The 19751-nt window shown below is 45.2% G+C and overlaps 1 long non-coding RNA gene across 1 annotated transcript in view; it reads right to left on the reverse strand.

The window, feature by feature from the left end:
• Positions 1 to 1137: 1137 nt before the first annotated feature.
• LOC118925500 (uncharacterized) overlaps positions 1138 to 19751 on the reverse strand; it is a 45711-nt gene continuing 27097 nt past the window's right edge. Inside the window, exons 2-4 of the long non-coding RNA XR_005030084.2 lie at positions 8449 to 8667; positions 5022 to 5216; positions 1138 to 2424 (exon numbers count right to left, since the gene is read on the reverse strand). This is a non-coding gene — a long non-coding RNA (uncharacterized LOC118925500). The remainder of the gene's footprint in view (positions 2425 to 5021; positions 5217 to 8448; positions 8668 to 19751) is intronic.

Here is a 19751-nt window from a genome sequence, read left to right on the forward strand (position 1 = left end):
TCATGAAATTTTCACGTACAAGTTTTAGCATCCATTGATGATTCTTGCCTGAATCAGTTGTTACTGTGATCATTGCAAAAAGATTATTTTCTCATTTCAATCATCATTCTATATTTATTAGTTGACATTCTATTATAAATATGTGGTTACTTTCTATATACTTTCTTCACTTAGAAATTTTAATGCCTATTTTAATGCAATTCTGGCATTAAGTGTAACCACCTACACTTATCACAGACTCCACAGGTTAGGTCACAGCCCTCAGTGAGACTGCCTTCACCTCAGATGCCAGTCACACTTTGGGGGTCCCCAGGTCACCCATTATTCTGATCAACTAGCTACAAATTTGGGAGGTTCTCATGCCCTCTCAGGTTTGATAATTTGCTAAGATGGCTCACAAACCTCAGGCAAGTGCTATACTTGTGATTACAGTTACACTATAAAGGGTACAGATCAGGACCAGACAAATGAAAAGACACAGAGCGAGGTTTAGGAGCATTTCCTCCCTACAAGTCTCCAGTGGTATCTGCGGTGTCAGGTCCTGTGCTGGGTTGGACGGTGGAGGCACAAGTCAGACCTGGGGAGCAGACCCACTGCCTACCAATGAGAGGGAGGGAAGACCATCCAGGCAGAGGGAATGGCATTGCAAAGACACAAACAATGTGGTGCAGTTCTTTGGCATGGTCAGAACATCAGCCAGAATGTTACATGTAATGCCAAGTGACGGAACAGTAGAGAATGAGGCTGCGGTGGTGGGCTGTGCACCCAGGTTTGCACCTTGTCCTGTGGGCCATGAGAGAGCAGAGCCCATGAAAGGAAGTAAGCAGAGGAGTAACTGCATCACAACTATGCCCCATAATTAGATTGCTGCACATTGTAGAGGATGCATTGCTGGGAGAGAAGGCTCAGAGTCTGGTAGAGGTTTTTAAAGAAAAGGCATGAGATGATGAAAATACAAACTAAGGTGGGAGGGGTGGGCATGGAGAGCAGGTGTGGATCACGGTGTGGAGAGATGTTCCCAGAGAGCTGTCAAGGAGGCCACATTGAGGTGTCTGCGACCCCTTCCTGGCTCTGGATCCCACTGATCATAAGCCCTGTCACTGGCATCAGCCTTAGAAGTCAATGTACCTCCTCTTCCAGTCTTACCTGATTGATAATTTTCCCAAACAGGATAAGCCCAAGGAAATCCACACAAAGGCGCTTTGTAATTAAACTTCTAGAAACCAAAGACAAAGAAAAATCTTGAAACTAGGTCAGATGCAGTGTAGTTGATTTACAGAGTTAATAATAACTCTGTAAGTGTGTGCAGAACAGCATGCTCTTCATTAATGTGCTATTTTTGCCAGGTTTTTAGTATCAAAGTTATGCTGATTTCATAAAAGAAATTTTGAAGCTTTTCTTTTTTCTCTATATACTGAAATGCTTTAGATAGCATTGCAGTTATCAATCATTTCTCTAAGGATTTGGTTGAATTCACTTATGGGCCTGGTGATTTCTTTGCAATTTTTTTCTCTCATTTTTACATCTTTGTTAAGGCATTCCCATGAAACTATCACCAAATCAACATAGCAGACATTTTCATCAGCCCTAAAACTTCCTTGTGCCTCTTTGCAATCCATCCCTCCTCCACACTGTTCCCAGGCAACCCTGACCTTTCTGCTATTGTAGATTAATGTACATGTTCTAGAATTTATGTAAATGGGATCAAATAGTAGGACTCTTCCTTTGTCTTCATTCACTCAGCATAATTATTTTGAAATTCGCCCATGTGGTATATATCAATAGTTGATTCATTTTTATTGCTGAGTAGAATTACCTTGTATGAATACACCACCATTTGTCTATGCCTTCAGCAGCTAAGTGACATTTGATTGTTTTCCAGTTTGGGCTATTTTAAATAAAGCTGCTATAAGCATTCATGTACAAGTCTTTGTGTGGACGTATTTTTTTTTCTCTTGGATAAATACTTCGGAGTGCAAAGATTGGGCCATATGGTAGGTGTATATTTGACCTTTTAAGAAACTTCCAAACTGTTTTCCAAAGTGGCTCTTCCATTTTACATTCCCACCAACAGTGAACAAAGAGTTCTACTTGCTCTGTATTCTTGCCAACATTAGGAACAGCCAGTCCTCCTATAAGTTTTTGAGTGGTTATGATCTAACAACTCTCAATTTCTTGTCTTCATGTTAGGCTTGGTTGCCTAGACAACAGAGTTGGAGGCAAAGTTTAGGTACCGATGTTTCATTACAGGGTGCGTGGTGGGGTACAGATTGCAGGAAAATGGAAGCCAATCAGGAAGGACAGAAAGCGAGCACAAGGTGGCACATGGCTGAGCTGGTCATGGCTGCATAAGAAAGCACAGTTGGTCACTCAGCCGTGCAGTGTCTCCGAAGAAGCAACATGGATCTTAAAGAACTGGATGCCCTAGAGGAGTACATGGGAGAGGAAGGGAGAGGAATTTATCCACTGATGGTTTTCCATCTTCCTATCTTTCATCTCGTCCAAATTTACACCATGGAGCCTTAACTCTTCTGAACACGTTGCATGGCTCCTTTGGACAGCTGCTGGTGGGGAAGCTAGCCAGATCTGCTATGCCCCAAGCACAGCACTTCACCTGAGCCTAGAAACAGGAACTTCTGTATGTCCAGTTGAGTTGGACCAGAGCTCTGGGCTATGTGGTTTCTGCAGTGGAGGTCAAGCGGTGGCCATGCCAAAGCCCATACGGACTCTGTGGGAGGCGAAGCCCATAGCACATAGGAGATGAGCTGGTGGTGGGGCCAGGGCTCCCCTGAGCAAGCAAATGAGGCTGGAGTGGTGGCACAGCCAGTGGAGTTGAGCGAATCTGGAGAGGTCTGTGAGTTGAGCTGGGTACAATCTTGAAAGAGTTTAACATCCATTATCAACTCTGGTCTTCGACAGCCCTGGCACATGGCAGGGATTTATAGCCCTGTGTTTCAGATGAAGAAATTAGGTCTTGCATCATACATCAGGTGGGTCATATGTTAGGGCCATACATCAGGTGAATGACACACTTGAGTCCTTGGACTCTGGTCCCAGTGCTTTTTCCATCTACTATGTGGGTGCCAGATATTCTCAGATACATGTTTTGGGGATGATACTTTGTTTGGGGCACCTCCTGGAAGACAATGAAGCACATCCCGAATCTCATATTTGTTCTTTTTTCAGCCACTTTGGGGGATGAAGCAGCAAGAGGTCCAGGTAATGAGGCTGCCATTCGGAAGGAGATTGGGGATTTGGGGGCCTAGTCCCATGAGCTAATGACTGTTCCCCCTGGGCCTCTGTTTACTCATTCAGCAAACATTTGGTAAGAGTGTTTGCACTGTGTACCAGCCATTGCACTAACTGTCTGTAAGAATATGAAAATGAGTACAGTGGTCCCTGTTCTCATGAAATTTCTGATCCTGACCCATATTACATGGGAGAATCATTATTGTACATCTCACAGGGCTGTGGGGAGAATTAAATGAGTTAGTATGTGTAAAGCACTTAGTGCCTGCATGTCATAGATGTTCAGTAAACATGATGATGACAAAGACAGTGCCAACGACAGCAACGCGGCCTCATGGGAAGCACACTTCCTTTAGTTGCAGTGTGTGAGTGGGCGCAAGGGGTGGGCAGTATGTCCTGTGAGTCAGGGACACATGTTGACCATTGAGTCAAAACTGTAATTAATTATTAGCTTCTTGAGCAAGGTGGTCATCTTCTCTGGGCCTCAGCCTTCTTATCTGTAAAATGGGACTTCAATTTTGCTCTTTTGAGGATGAAATGAAACCATTCCTATGAGATGGATTGTTTGCAGAAATGGCCCCAATTTTTTCCCCTACATCCCTGCCTCCTGTCAAGTGGTAGAGTCTCTCCTCTCCCGTGAACACAGGATGGCCTTGTAACTTGATTTGGCCAACAGAATATACCTTCTTCCTTTGAGTGAGTGTACCTTCTCACCCTGGCACCTCAACACCTCCATATGAAGAAGCCTGAGCTAGCCCGAAGGATGATGACAGACACGGTCGTCCCCGCTGACCCACTGACAGTCACCCCCAGAGGCGGAGCCAGCCTGCCCACCTGCCTGCAGTTAACCCCAGTCACATTAGAAAAGCCACAGTCAACACCAGAACACCTGCCCGACTGAGTCCAGCCTGTTACCAACCCACAGAATAGTAAGCTAAATAAATGGTTAAGGATATAAGTAACTAATTTTAGGCTGTTTCATTACATAGCAGCAGCTAATCAATATAACTTGTAAAATACTTAGCACAGCGATCACAGCTTGGTTGATGGAAGCCATGCCAGTGATGGTGACAGCGAGAACAAAGTCCATACCCAGGCCACTGCTGAGAATATAAGAAACGGTGGCTTCATGGCCTCTGCCCTAAAGGAACTCATGGCATTATATGATTCACAGGAAAGGAAAGGTAACAAACAGTTACCTCCAATGAGCTCTCACTTGATTCTTTTTCAAAGTCTCCACCAGTTATGAAGATCTCAAGCCCCTGCTAGGGAGACATGTCCTCATGTCCACTGGGAAGAACTGTTGACAGGTTCTAAGCTGGGAGTGGTGGGTAAGAGCTAATTTAGACAGCCACGCAGTGAGCAGGAAGGGCCAGAGAAGGGTGGCCTGAGGGAGGAAGCATGACAATGCCAGCCTCCTCCTCACACCTTCCATAGCCTCGTGGTTCTTAAAATAAATCAGGCTCCTCGGACTCCACAAAGCCTACTGCAGCTTGGCCTCCACCACTGTAAACCTCTCTCCCCATTCTCACTGTGTTCAGGCCACACTGGTTTCTCTTAGTTCCCTAGACATGCTCTGCTTTGTCTTCTCTCAGTGCCTTTGCACAAGCTATGCTGGTGCCTTCCCCCACTTCCCATGTCACCTGTGCTCATCCTTCAGATCTGTGTAATTCATATGTCACTGAGTCCTTAATCTAAACCAGGTCACCATGATATACCCACCTAAAAACCTTACGCTTTTCTTCTGGTCAATTTTCATGACTTATACTTACATATGTAATATATGAGTGATGATTCAATGGGTATCTACCTCTTATGCCAGACTGTGAGCTCTGCTGGGTCTGTCTTGCTCATTGCTGTCCCCAGAGCCTGCAATGCCTGGTGTGTACCAGGCATGAACAAAATAGTTATAAAGAGTGAAAACCCTTTGGGGCAGAATATCCATGTTCATCCAGAATCTCTCCATCCTGAAATGAGGAGAGAGAGAGGAGAGAGAGGCCATAATCCTTAGAGCTCTTCCCTTGGGAGACAAATTGGTCTTTTCCTGGAAGTATCCCCTAGGGTTCTTGCATCAGCTTTATAGCCAGAGGACACATTTAATCTGGGCAATAAATAGTCCATCCCACCAGCCCTGTTGGATGAGTGGAAGGTCCTTAAGGAGAGACCAACACTGATGTGGAACATCAAGTTCCCCAACCAAAGGACACGGAATTCTCCTGCAGGGTTTTAATCATCTATTTGAACAAGGAATGCTTTTCCCAAGCCTTGCTTCATAAACAACTCTGTGAACAGAGGCAAACAAACAGCCCCTGTGTAGACATCTGACGTCTGGAAGATTTCATCTGGGCAGCAGCAGGGAGATTTCACAAAGAAACACACAGAGCTGAAAGCAGTGAAAACCTTTGTGGCCTTATCCTATTGTCCACAAATAGGACAGTCACTGACATCTCTCCCCTTCCTCTTCCAGAATCCCTCTTCTCAATTGGAATTCCTAGCTTACATATAACCATTTGTGGGCTTATGCGTCCAACTTTCCATCTCTCCCACTTGATCATAAATTCTATGAAGGCAAGGACAGATCTTGCTCATCAGTCAATTTCCCACACACATTTCAGTGCTTGGTACAGAGCTGGCTCCATACATGTTTGCCAATTGGATAAGCAAAGGCAAAAGGACTGATCTGAAGTGGATATGGAGGGGACAGTCTGATAATGGGCTCATGTGTATAGAAAGGTAAAGCTAAAAGCATAGTAGAGAAACAGAGTGGAAGCTGATGAGACTGGGAGCTTCTGGATCAAGCCATATCTGAAGCCCTCACCATCACTGGAGTTTTCAGTTATTTGCTCCAGGATATTCCCTTTGTTGATTAACCCATGTGCACACAATGACTTTTACATAAATGTTCATAGCATCTGCAGTCATAATAGCTAAAAACTAGAAACAATCTAAATATCCATCAGCAGGTGAATGAGTAAACTGCTTGAGATACATCCATATAACAAATCCATACAATGGAATTACTACTCAGCAATAAAAGGGGCAAAGTGCTCATACATACAACAGTATAGATGAATTTCACAGACGTTATGCTGAGTGTGTAAGTCAGATTCAAAGGACTACATGCTGTGTGGTTCCATTTAAAGGAATTCTAGGATCACTTAAAACTATGATGAAGGATTCAGGTTAGTGGTTGCCTTTGGGGAGGTGGGAAATGACTGGAAAGGGACATGAGGCACTTTCTGAAGACCTAGAAATGTTTTTTATTTTGATCTGGCTGGTAGTTACATGCATGTACAGGTATGTAAAAGCCATCAAGCTGCATGTTTTACTGTATGTAAATTATATATATATTTAAAGCATTGTATCAGATTCTCACTGAAGTCCTAATTCTCTTGGGTTTAGGACTCTGGGGTAGAGTACAGCTAATTGTTCCTTGTTCCTCTGGGTTCCTTTGGAGGTGGTGTCTTGTAGCTGAAGGGGCTCTAGGATAGGAATCCACAGATTTGGACACCTGTGCAGCCAGGCAGAGTTGTAGGGGAGCAGAAACTAAGGATAAGCACAGGAAGCCAGCTGGTGGCAAGAAGAAGCAGATGCACATAAAAAAAATAGGGAGAGGGAGGGAGGAAAAGAGAATGAGAGAGACAAGACAGAGAGACAGAGACCCACAGAGAGAGAGAAGGAAAGGAACATAGATTACCGCCTGTGGCCCCAGTGAGGTAGCCATTTGCCTTTTGCTGGATTTTCAGTGCTCACTTCCACATCCCTGCAAGGGCCACCTGGATGCCGTACTCATCTTTGAGTCTCCCCAACCCCCAGCTCTGTCTGTTCCCAGTGAAGACCTGCTTCCCTTGTGCTGACTTCCTTGTGCAGCCCTAAAAATCTCCCCCAAACTCTGTGGTCATTCCTTCTCTGTGTGTTGACCTCACCCCAAGGACATGGAATGCTGCATCAGGTTCATCCTCCAAGTTTCCACACCACACCTGCCCCCAGCAAGCGTGGGTCAATGGGGAGAGCTGATTCATTAACTCACTGTTCCTACCAAGAGGCATTCAAGGGCACCTTAAGATACTCACACCCTTCAGCTGCACAGCCCCTGGGCCTTCCTGTCAAGTTCTGGTTGTGGGGCTGGAGGAAAACCGATGGGAACGCTGTCTGCCCCTGTCAGGGAGCTGTGCTATTATACAGGACAGAAAGGGTGATGAAATAAGGGAGCCCAGGTCAGAAAGCAGCAGAGGGTACCCTGCGTGCTAGCCAAAGCACAGGCCCTACATGGGAACGTCAATCACACGGTGGGCCCAGCATCATTTGGGAAGTGGGGCTTGCTTGGGAAAGAGGTGCAGGGCTAAGACTGCGAACAAAGCAAAGGCATGGGAGACCTGTTGGGGCTGGTGTGCCAGGGAGACCCAAAGGTAGGCATGGTGTGTGTGTCTCCTGCACAGTTTCCCAGCGATCATTGAACTTGGACCAAGTGGCCAAAACCAAGAGCCTTTTTTCTGTGCCTTCCTTCCAGGCAGCCAGAAGGCCCATGTTCTCAGCTGAGTTGATTAACTACTAAATCATCACACAAGAAGCCCAGTTTAAGACTTAGAGGATGGTACTAAGTCTGGATTTTGCTAGAACTTCTCTCATCCACTGCCAAGACAGCTTCCTTTGAGGACAGCCCTAACCATATGTGGGCCATGCCTAAATCTGGTATCCAGAATGACAAGGAACGCGGCCCCATCTAAGGACTGATGCTGGCCTAACAGCACGCCCTTGAGATCTGGGACTTTCCCATCTTTTTGTTCCCAGACAGCCCCATCTAAAGCCCTAGACCGTTAGGAATGTGTTTTGCCTGGGTTCTGGGAGAGACACTAATGAGGTCTGAGCTCTCTTCCGTTCCCTCTGTCTGGGATGTAGTGCTGACTGTGGGTGGAGGAAGTCTTGTGTGTGGTTCTTGTTTGCACCTTTGGCAACCCTCCAGAAGAAAGGAGGCCAAGACTTGGTATCTGTTCTAATAGGAGCTGCTCTGGGGGTTCTGATAGGGAGATGGGTCTCTGGAGAACTGGGGAGGAAGCAGAGCTGGTTTTACTTCTCCCACCTCCACCTTCAATTCATGCCATTGCCTTAACAGCCTGTCTTGGGGTAATTAAAGTCTTATTTTTTATCAGATTCTGGTCTACCACTCACTCCCTGTGTCACATGAGGCCACGCACTTACCATTGCTGTGCTTCAGGTTCCTCATCCAGCTGTGCCTCTTCCAACTTGGTGATTCCAGGCCTCTCCGAGCTCCAAACCTGCCAGTCCTCTGAAAGAAATCAGTTTTCCTGGCTTTTCAAAAACAGAGGACATGAACTGATACACAGTTTTCATCTCCTCTCCCCAACAGTGAGCTGTGGTCTCTCAACAGGTGGAATTAGCGTGATGGTCCCCACTAGGCTGCAGAAAGGAAGAAATAGCAAGCTTGAAAGGGATTTGCAAGCTGAAATAAGCAATGCAAATACTTACAGCAATGTCTGCCCCAGACTTCTCCCAGGCGCCATGTGCTATATCCCACCATCTGCCTGTTTCCCCACAGTGCCTCTGTACTCGGCAAATGTGTCTTCCCTCAACAGGGCGGCTGCAGTGGCCAATCCGTACATTCAGAGAACTTTGGGGGCACCTGGTCCTGTGCTAACTGGTATGCATATGTGAACACACCCACTTCAAAGATGGGAAGACTGAAGCACAAAGAATTAGACAACAGGACTCTGAAACTCTCCCATGGTTCTTACTCCTCTCTGCTGTGCCTGACTGGTGTGAGCGTGTGTGCTGCCATGTGCATGTGTTTGTTAGTATACATTGTATTGGGTTTTCTGTGTGCATGTGTGTGTGTGTGTGTGTTGCAGCGGTTGTGCTGGAGTGTATGTTGTGTGTGTGTGTGGTGGTGTGCCCATGTGTTACATGTATGTGTGTTGGTATGTGTGTGTCAGTGTGTGGAGTGAATGAGCTACTACATTTAAAGTCCTGGGCCTGAAACATAATAAGTTCTTTATAAATGTGAGTCATTATGAAGGCTTAGGACTTCTTATGTTTTTTTACCTGATTTTCTTTATCAAGGTATGATATTCAGTAAAGCACACAGATCTTAGTCATAGAGCTTGACTGATTTCTGCATGTACACACCTGCATGTAACCACCTCCAAGTCAAGACATTGGGCACTTCAGCTCCCCAGCAGTTCCCTCCAGATCAGTTCATCTACTCTTCCGACTTCTTCATCATAGACTAGTTGTGTCTGGTTTTGGACTTCACCCAAATGGAACTATATAGTGTCTACTCTTCTGTGCCTGACTTCTTCAGTTCAATATATTGCCTGTGAAATTATTCTATATTGTGTTTAGCAGCCAATTTTTTCTTGTAACTTGCTGTGTGGTATTGCATTGTTCATACAATTTTTGCCTACCCCAAGATCATGAAGATATTCTTCTATTATTTTCTTGATTTATCATTTGACTGTATATCTATGATCCATCTCAAACTGATATTTGTGTATGGTATGAGGTTGGTTTATTTTTTTCCTCATATGGACATCCAGTTAAGCTAATACTATTTAATAAACAGGACTTCTTTCCCCAAATAAACTGTAGTGCATTTTTGCTGTAAATCAGCTGATTGAATACTTATTGGTCTCTTTCTAGGCTCCTTATTTTTTATTTGACTATGATTATGCTGTACCACATTATCTTATCACCTGTGGATTTATAAAAACTCATGACATCTGGTAGTCTAAGTCCTTCAGCTTTGTTCTCTTTTGATATTGGCCTTTCCTATTCCAGATCCTTTGGGTATCCATATAAATTTTTAAATCAGTAATGCCATTTTGCTCAAAAATATCTGCTGGGATATTGGTTGGGTTTACATTAAATATACAAATATATTTGGGGACAATTGACATCTTACTAATATTAAGTTGGCCAATCAATGAACATGGTATACTCCTCAATTTATTTAGGTCTTCTTTAGTTTCTCTGCAATGTTTTGTAGTTTTTAGCATAGAGATCTTGCTCTTTCATTACATTTATTCATAAATATTTGATGATTTTGGATGTTACTATAACTAACCTTTAAAGATTTTTATTTTCTAATTGTTGCTAGTGTATAGAAATTCAGTTGATTTTTGCATGTTTGGATCTAGCAACTTTGTTAAATTTACTCATTCCAATAGTTGTAGATTATTCTGGATTTTTCCATGCACAATATTATCATCTGAAATAATGACAGTTTGTATGTTTCCTTTCCAATCCTTAATTGGTGGAAGCAGCAGTTTTATTTTTATTTTGTAATCATTTTATTTTTATTTCTTGCTTTATTGAAATGACTGGTCCTAAACCTACCATACAATGTCGGATAGAAATGTTAGTGATAGACGTCCATTTCTTGTTCTATCCTTCAGAGAAAAGCATTCAATATTTCACCACTAATGATGACGTTAGCTCTGTGTGTGTGTGTGTGTGTGTGTGTGTGTGTAATAGATACACTTTAACAGATCAAAGAAGTTTCTTTTACACTCTTTTTCTAAGAGTTTTTATCATGAATGGGCATTGAATTTTAACAAATATTTTTGTACATTGTTGATTTTAACTTGCATCTAAAGCTGCAGCTCAGTTGCAGGGAAGTAGTTTGTGGCTGGTCTCAGGCCAGAGGTTTCAGAGGGTGTTGTGCCCTAGTGGGAGCTGATGAGATGACTGCAGGAGGGCCAGGAGTGTGAGGTACTCCCAAAGAAGCAAGTTGTGACACTTGTGATCGCCCATCTAGTCCTTGCAAGCTTCTGTTCACTGTCAGTGAGGGATTGGGATCTGTTTTCTGAATGGACATTAGTCACTTTTACACAACCCTGTGCCAGGCACTATGTTAGGCATCATGGAAGGGACACATGACACAAGTACTGACTCTCCAGGGTCCTTGAGGGTCCCCATGTGTCATGCCTTCATGCAGCTCTTAGGAGGAACCAAATTTGGGCTAGAACCAGCAGGCCCGTGTCTCCCTCCTTCACTCCCACAGCATCTCCCTGCCAGGCACCAAAGACCCTTGGGAACAGTTGGACTGCATACAAACAGGGAAAAAGCAGTGGAAAAAGTATCAAATGATCCCCACCCTCACCCATTTCATCCCCTGCCCAGTTGTCTTGTGGATTCTTGGCCTTCCCAATGCGGTCTGGGAAGACTTAGAAAGTTTTCTTCCAGAGCCCCAGGAAGCCAAGAACAGGAGCTGCCCCAGGCCATTTCTGTCCCTGGGTCTCCTTTCAAAGGATTTCTGGATAGATGAGAGAGATTGTGGCTTGTGGGCAGTCAACGCAGAAGGCCTATCGTTTCAGATTTCTGTCTTGGCTCAAAGATTCAGACTCTAATTCCCACACTAGATGCCCCAGTCCTCTGGGAAAAACGGCCTTGCCTCCGAGGAACAGCAGCGACACTTGCTGCCTCTGCTGCCTCTGCTGTCTCCCTCACTGCACCCCACTCCTCAGCAAGCCTCTGTCCCAGCCGGACTAGTGCGGAGGTCAGGAATCTGGGGAATACAAATGAGGAACATAAGGCAAACTAGCTCAACCCTCGAAAAGGGGGGAATTTACTGGTATACAGATCCAAAAAGTCTAGGCAGTAATGGTTTCAGGTGCTCAAACATTGTCATTAGGAGTGTGATCCTCTCCAGCTCTGGCTCTGGTTTCTGCCGAATGGGCTTTATTCTCAGGCAGGCTCTTTCCTTGCAGTGGCAAAGAAGATCCAGCATACAACCTCCCAGTGTGGGTACTGCAGTGGAAATACAACACACCTTTTCCACAGATGAGGCAGAACCCCAGGAAAGGCTGTCATTGGCCCAGGCCAGTTCACATGCCCGTATTGAGAATTAGCCTCACTGGAGACACGTGGCCTGTGAATGCGAAAAGGGTGGATCCCGAGAGGGGAAATGGTCTGCAGCAGCATTAAATGTGCCAGGCAAGCAAAGTCACCAGGTGCCATCTCCAGCTGCCCCTAACTCCATGCCTTTGTTCACATGGTTCCCTTTCTGGAATGTGGCACCTTTCCCAGGCTTAATGTTTCCCTTCCTCCAATCTTCACCTCCCCTGGAAACCTACTCTGGCTGTCCAGCTCACACAGACCTCCCCCTTGTTTAAACTCACCATGTGTCAGTAGTCTATATATTTGATTTTACTTTAAAATGAATATAATATGATTGCTTTCTTCCCATTATATCAAAATGATACTTCTTGCCCAAACAAAAAAATACAAAGATGAAATCCAATAACCCACAGAGGCTTCTCTGGGGAGGTAACACTGTGCCCAGACCTGAAGCCTGAGTAGAAATCAGACAGGATAGGAGCAGAGCCAGGAGTGTTTCAGGGTAGGGAGCCAGCACACATGAAGACTCCAGGGGTTTGAGGAGGTGACAGCAGCTCCGCGAGCAGACAGAGTGAGAGAGGGTCAGGGGTATGGCAGGAGGCTGGTAGAGCCTGGGGGCTATGGCAAGAAGGCTGGCTTTGATTCTACATGACGTAGAAAGCCGCTGAAGGATTTTAGTCGGGGGTGGAGGAGACAGCATGATCTGGCTGACATTTGGGGCAGCTCTCTTGGCTGTGAGTGGAGAAGGCAGAGGGACAGGGTTGGAATTTGGGAGGCCACTGTCGTCACCCAAATTAGAGATGATGCTGGTTCCGCCCAAGTAGGTGGCTGTAGCGAGGGAGAGAGGCAGGTGGATTGGAGGGGAAGTTAGGGTTGGGGAGAGCGATTAAGTGATTTCTAGGTTTCTGGCTTGAGCAGCTGTGTGGATGGGGTACATTGACTGCCATGAGGAAGACGGGAGTATCAGACATTCTCTCTAGATGGACACCCAAAGTGAATTTATACTCACATTTTATGTAAGTTTAGTGGAATTGCTTTAATTAGTACTTTTTTTCCCACTCCACTGAGCTCTTTCCATATCAATAATTTATCTGCAGCATGCTGGCAATGCCTGCATACTATTCCATATATATTCTATATAATTTTTTTAACCAATCTGCCCAAGGTAGACACTTCAGCTGTTCCTATACTACCCATTTAGTGTTTGATTAGCTGGCAGATTGCTTTGTTTCTCAGCTCTTTGTCCCTTTGTCTCATTTGCAACTTTCCCAAGTCCCGGAGCTGCAACCTCTCTCTGGACCTTCACTCGGTGTCTTGCATTTTGACCACTAGATGGTGGTGTTGCATAGAATCCCCTGTGCTTCCAGCCCACTCCAGTGTCAGACTGGATGCTCAGGAGGACACCCAAGCTCCCAACTCTGACCTCCAACCAGAACAGGGCTGGACAGCCTTCCCTAGAGATGCATGGGTGGGTGGACTTCACATTCTCAGTGCCTAGAGAAATCCTGCCCAAGGGGTGACCTGCTGCTCACTTGCAAATGGATGCTTCCTTGCTTCGTTCCCTATAGGAATGAGGGGTTGGCACTTTGAGTGGCTTCTGAAATGTGGCATCCAAATTGCTGATTGTGCCTAAGAGGGTTTGGGGAGGGTGCCAGGATCTGCATTGCCAAAGCTTATTTGGTATGTTTTTAGAAAAACAGTGGTTTGTCCTTCAAATTCATGCTTTCACCGATGCTGTTATTGGTTAGAATAAGGTTAAGTTAAAAGAAAAAGTTCTAAAATCTAATTTAAATTTTAAATTTAAAGAAAAATCATAGAAGAGGTAGCACATAGACAAATCATTGATTTCATTGCAAATCATGAGGTTCCAGCTATAGCGTCTAGATGGAGTCATAAAATCTTAGAATGACTGAATTTAAAAACTTCAACCCTGGAGAATATCAAATCTTAAACTCTTGGAGCCCTACAAGTAGAGTCTTTGAACCACAGTATCTTTGATTGCATTTTCAAAAATACCATGGAAATACAATATTCAATAAAATAATCTTAGAATCCATGAGAACTTGGGATCATGTCATTTTAGATTGGATTTAGGACCAGAACCCTAGTGGGAAAAGGTCTGCCTCAGAATTCTTCTTTAGCAGAGGCGGAAACTACAGCCCAAAAAGAGAGACTGAGTGACTCCCAGGAAGCCCTGCTGATTGGTAACCCAGAAGGCTTTTACTTCTTACTCTCTGCTTTTGTGTCTCCTTCCCTCGTGGCCTCAGATCTCTCTCTAGCCCAGGATGCTCAGGGCTTCCAATTTTGGGTTCCGACTGAGACCCTCACCAAAGAAAGCAGCTCTTTCTTTCCCCTTTATCAACACTTACTCATCCTGTCTCCTCCGGAACTCCTCCTCCATAGTAGCTCATCTGATGGGTTGGTCCATACTGCCTCATATGAAACTGCAAACAAGTAATTTATGTAAACACATGTCCTCCCTCGCAAGTAACATGTGCTTCCTACAGAATGTTGCCAGCTCCAGGGTGGCACTAATGTTGGAATGTCAGGCAGTATAGTCACTACTGAGGACAGTCTCTTGAGGATCTGTTGTCTTTGGGTGCCTTTCAAATTACCTCTACTTAGAGCCTCAGTTTTCCTTGTCCCCCCGCCGGGAATGAGGAGATTGGATTTGGGATTGCAGAGATTGGCCACCCATGGAAAACTCCTGGCTGTTATGTGCTTCCTGAGCTCAGTGTTCAGATGTCCAACTGGAGATAAAACTCAGTAGCTTCTGAATATTCACAAATCCTTACCATCTTTCAAGACTCAGCTCAGATGTCACCTCCTCTGGAAAGCCTTTCAGGATTATTCCCACCACCTTCCACCCACCACCCCCACCCACCACAGAGCTGAACATCTCCAAGGGCTTCACATTGGTACCCCTCATTTGTTTGTCAGCTGTATGCTCCAAACTGTGTTCAGTAATAGTCCCTATGGAGTGACTGTTCTCCAATGCCCTTCTAATGTCTTAGGATTAATAGCCCAGGCTTTGCCAATACAAAGTCCCACAGGGCCAGTTCAAAACACCAGGGGCTGCAGAAAACCAGCAATTCATAAGAGTGGTCACTTCTCACCCCAGCTAGTGAGGCCATCTGGGAATGGGGGCCCAATGTTACTAAGTCTTATGGGATTTTTAGAAATAAGGATTTTTGAAGTAAAATCTACCAATTAAAAAATATTAATAATTATTTTTACATAGAAACCTCTCCTTTCATGCCAAATAAAACACATCAACAGATTTGGCCCTTGAACAAAGAGGCCTCTGCTTCAGGCCCTTGTTGATTTGGATGCCTTTAGGGTGGTATGGTCATAGATGACAAGGTACCTTTCTTTAGTTGTGATGCCTGCTTTTGCCACTTATTTATCCACTGCCTATTAAAGCATCTTGAACCTGACATTACTGACAGCTTGTTGCAGAAGTCAAGTGTGTCAAATGCTTTCACACTCCTTCATCAAGACCCAGAGTGTAATAACAAAGACCCTCCTTCCCCTTGAATATGGACCTCTTCATTACTTGACCAATAGAGTGTGGCTAAAGTGACACCATGCCAGTTTCTGGGATACTAGCTCTTGGAATCCAGCCACTCTGCCCTGAGGAAGCCAAGCAGCCCAAGAAGAGGCCCTGCAGAGAAGAACCAAGAGCCTACCCTCAGCACCATCTGAGCTCCGCCAAACAGCCATATGTACATCATTTTGGAAATGGATCTTCCAGGCCCCAGTCAAGTGACCCAGCTGCCACTACATTGGAGCAGAGACAAGCTTTCCCCTCTTAATGCCTACCCTAATTGAATACTTATGAGCAAAATACGTAACTGACTTTTTAAAAACTACCAAGTGTTAGTGTTGGGGTTGTTTATTACATAGCAATAGATAACTGACACATGGAGAGAACTGGGTTTGAGTCCTGGTTCCCTCAGTCACCAACTCTAGGATCTCAGACCTTTTTCCTCCCTGAACCTCAGCTTCCTCATTTAAGAAGGGAGGCTTTGGTCTGCCCTCCAGCATTTGGGAGAATGCAGATGATCTCGTGTGCAGCTATGTGGCAAAGTGGCATCACCACCTTCAGAAGCAGGGGGGCATCATCTATGGAAGCCAAACTTCTCAGACCCTGAGGCCAGCCTAGAGCAATATTTGCACCCAGAACAGCTGATTATTGAGGGCAAACAGTGGGAAACGGCCCAGCCATCCATCAACAGGAAAATGGCTTACTGAAGCCTGGTTGGAGACTGGCAAAGAGCAGATTAGAGCTCTGTGGAGCAGTGCGGAACAGCCTCACTGCTTGGTACTGAGTCAGAAGAATGAGCTGCAGAGGGATTCCCACAGGGTAGTCCCACCTGTATAAACTGTGGTGACGTGCAAAAACCAGCAGTGTCACCGATGCAGACATATATGTGCAAACACATATGAGAAGAGAATGCTCCAGGTTTAGGGAGTGACTTCCCTGGGAGGGAGGGGGAGATGCAATCAGTGCAGGGTCCTGAGTGCTCCTTCCTTATCCCCAACATGACTTAAGAAGGGCGGGGAGAGGAGGAGGAAGGGGGAGCGGGGGGGGGGGGGGGTGTTGAGGGGGGTGGGCAGTGGCAGCATACGGAACTTAACGGAGCTGGGTGAGGAACTCATGGGCATGTGTTATATTATTTTATGTACTCTTCTATGTGTTTTGAATATTCCATAATTTAAAAGAGCAGAATCTGTACTTGAAGGTTTGAGGTGAGTCACCTGGGAGCGTATGGCAGCCATCATGGCACATCTGTGCTCCCCACTCTGTCCAGCACCCATCACACTGGCTGCACATTGCATCCCGCAACCCTAGAACTGAGTGAGCTAATATGGGATTCCCACTGTGGGTGCTGTGTGTGTGTGTGTGTGTGTGTGTGTGTGTGTGTGTGTGTGTGTGTGTGTGTATGTGCCCCAGGGAGTTTCTCGCTCTTCCACCCACATCCTGGTCGTGAGGCCCTCTTTCCTCTGCACACTGCCCCCTGGGGCCCTGCAAGAAACTGCTCATGTAGCCATGTGCGTTCAGCGGCCTGAGGAGCCCGGATCCCTGTGTGAGCCTTCTGGCTCCCTTGCCTAGTTGCTGTGTGACCTTGAGTTTTGGATCTCTCACTTACAAGGTGGGTGTGGGGATAGGTCCATAATTCTCAAATTTTCTTCTGGGCTCTGGCATCCTATTAATCCCCATGTTCCAGACAGTTGCCCCCACCAATAAGATAATAATAAAAATAACAATTTCAGTCACTATTTACTGAGCACCTAATAGGTGGTTATCATTGAATCCCCACAATAGGCCTCTGATAGGTGAGGAAACTGAAGGTCAGAGAGGCCCTGTAGCTTCTTCCCCCAGGAAACAGTGGAAATGTAGTGGAGGTAGTGCTTTCAGAAGTGGAGATAAGAGGGCTGCCTTTGCATTGACCTCTGCCCACCCAGCCTTCTAGTTACCCCCAACCACAATTCCTCCTATTCAGCCACCCAGGCTCAAGATCCCTACCAATATCCATTCCTTCTCCAGGAAGGCTTAGCCAGGTAGGGCTCAAGCCAGATGGACTTTGGCTGGCTGGGAGTTCTGGGAGCCAGTTCTGGGGAAGCTCAGGGTAGCTGATGGGGGCCCTGAGGTCCCAGGCATGCCAGACCCCTCAGCACCAGGGCTGCCTGCAATCCCCAGCCTCAGAAGTAGGGAAAGTAGGTGGCAGAGCATGCACATGGGGTCAGGATGCTGCAAACTTCTGAGCATCAACTGGCCAGGGCTGTCAGCCTCCTACATAGCACCTCACCCATTCGTCCTCTTGTAACATAACAGGATCAGCTCCCATCTGCTGAGTAATCACCAGGAGCCAGCACCTCTGAGAATCTTATGCATATTAACTAACTTCATTTTCTCAACAATCCTACCACATCTGCTCTGTAGTTACACTTATTTTACAGATGAGCAAGCTGAGGCACAGAGGGGTTAGGTTAGATAAGTTCCCTAAGCCTCAGGGACAGGGAACCTTGGAGCCAGAATTTAATCCTAGGAATTCTGGCCTGGAGTCCACACCCTGAAGCACATGACACAGCCTTGTCCTCAGAGTGGCCTGGCCTGGGCGGCTGGGCTCTGACCATCCTCAATACTCAGATAAAAATGCTAAAGTTGGAGAGTTTCTGCTCAAGACAAGGCTCACTGCTGGTCATGAGTAGCATCTGGCAACCACCATCCTACTATCTGATTCTGTAAATTTGATTACTTTAGGGACCTCATATAATTGGGATCATACAATATTTGTCCATTTGTGACTGGCTTTTTTCCCTGAACACCATGTTCTCAGGGTTCATCCATGATATAGCATGTGTCAGAATTTCATCCCTTTTAAAAAAAAATAATAAGGCTGAATAATATTCCACCATACATATAGACTGAATTTTGTTTACCCATTCATCCATCGATGAACACTTGGGTTGCTTGAATAATGCTGCTGTTGATATAATAATATCTGTGTAACAAATATCTCTTTGAGTTCCTACTTTCAATTCTTTTGGGTACATACCCAGAAGTGGAATGGCTGGATCATATTCTATTTTTAATTTTTAGAGGAACTGCAGAACTGTTTTCCACAGCAGTTGCACCATTTTACATTCCCAGCAGCAGTGCATAAAGGTTCCAGTTCCTCCACATCCTTCCAACACTTGTTTCTTTCTGTTTTTTTCAGTAGTAGTCACCCTAGTGGGTATGACATGGTATCTTCTTGTAGTTTTGCATTTCCCTAATGATTAGTAATGTTGAGCATCTTTTCAAATACTTCTTTGCCATTTAAGAAACTTTTTTGGAGAATTATCTATTCAAGTCCTTTGCCCATTTTTTAATCTAGTTGTTTCTGTTGTTTCTGTTGAGTTGTAGGAGTTCTTTATATATTCTGGACATCAATCCCTTATCAGATCCATGATTTGCAGATATCTTCTCCCATACTATCTATAGACTGCCTTCCTTTCATTTTTTTATATAAACCTTTTTTATTAAAGTATACAGAAAAATGCATAAAACACACAATTACAGCCTGATAAGTCATCACAAAAAAAGCATTCATGTGTGACCAAAAGTCCCTCTTCTTTACTCCCCCCTGCCAGTCACTTCCCCTTCCCTTTTCTGCAGAGGGCACCACATCCTGACTTCTAACACCTTAGATTAGTTTTGCCTGTTTTAAACTCTACTAAATGGAATATCACAGTATGTATTCTTGTTTATCTTTTCCTAGCTTCTTCTGCTCTTTACTTATAGAGATTGATCATTACACAAAACTGTAATTTGGTCTCCTTCATTGCTGTATAATACTCCATGGACAGGTCTGCTACATATGACCCTTTCACATGTTGATGGATGTTTGGGCAATCTCGGGTTTTGAAACTGCCGACTTCCTGGAGGTACTGTTCATGAGCCATCCCCCGCCTGTGCCTGCTGGAGCCCCAAAATGGGCTCTGGGAGGATGGCACAACTATGCTGTTACTAGAGAGAGGGAGGATGTGAGGGGGTACTACGACCACAGGCCAAGGCCAGAGCAGCAAGCTCTGTTAAGAAGTCCAGTGCCTAAATGTGCTGCCTGCCAGACTCCACCTCGCCCCCTTCTCTCCACAAA

Source organism: Manis pentadactyla, chromosome 1 (assembly GCF_030020395.1).
Source record: "Manis pentadactyla isolate mManPen7 chromosome 1, mManPen7.hap1, whole genome shotgun sequence".
NCBI classification, from domain to species: Eukaryota; Metazoa; Chordata; class Mammalia; order Pholidota; family Manidae; genus Manis; species Manis pentadactyla.